The sequence below is a fragment of the Emiliania huxleyi genome, assembly GCF_000372725.1.
Source record: "Emiliania huxleyi CCMP1516 chromosome Unknown EMIHUscaffold_173, whole genome shotgun sequence".
Classification (NCBI taxonomy): Eukaryota; Haptophyta; order Isochrysidales; family Noelaerhabdaceae; genus Emiliania; species Emiliania huxleyi.
Genome location: NW_005200853.1, coordinates 264231 through 264492, shown reverse-complemented (window position 1 = coordinate 264492; position 262 = coordinate 264231).

Genomic DNA, 262 nt, shown 5'->3' with positions numbered 1-262 from the left:
TGGAGGCGGTCGGGAAAGACTTGCGGCAGGGTAAGTGGTGCGGTGAGCAGGCACAACACGCTTCCAATGTCCCCTGAGCTCCGGCAGCTGTCGAGACACATTGTGATGCGGACTCCGCGAGGCGCTGCCGGGAACTTTCCGATCTCGCGCTGCCCGAATGCAGTCGACAGCGCGTGGAAGAATGCCTCGCTGCTATTGCCCAACCTGTTTCTAGAATTGGGTGGTCGATTTCGTGACTCTACGAACCGGAGGGCCCCCGCAA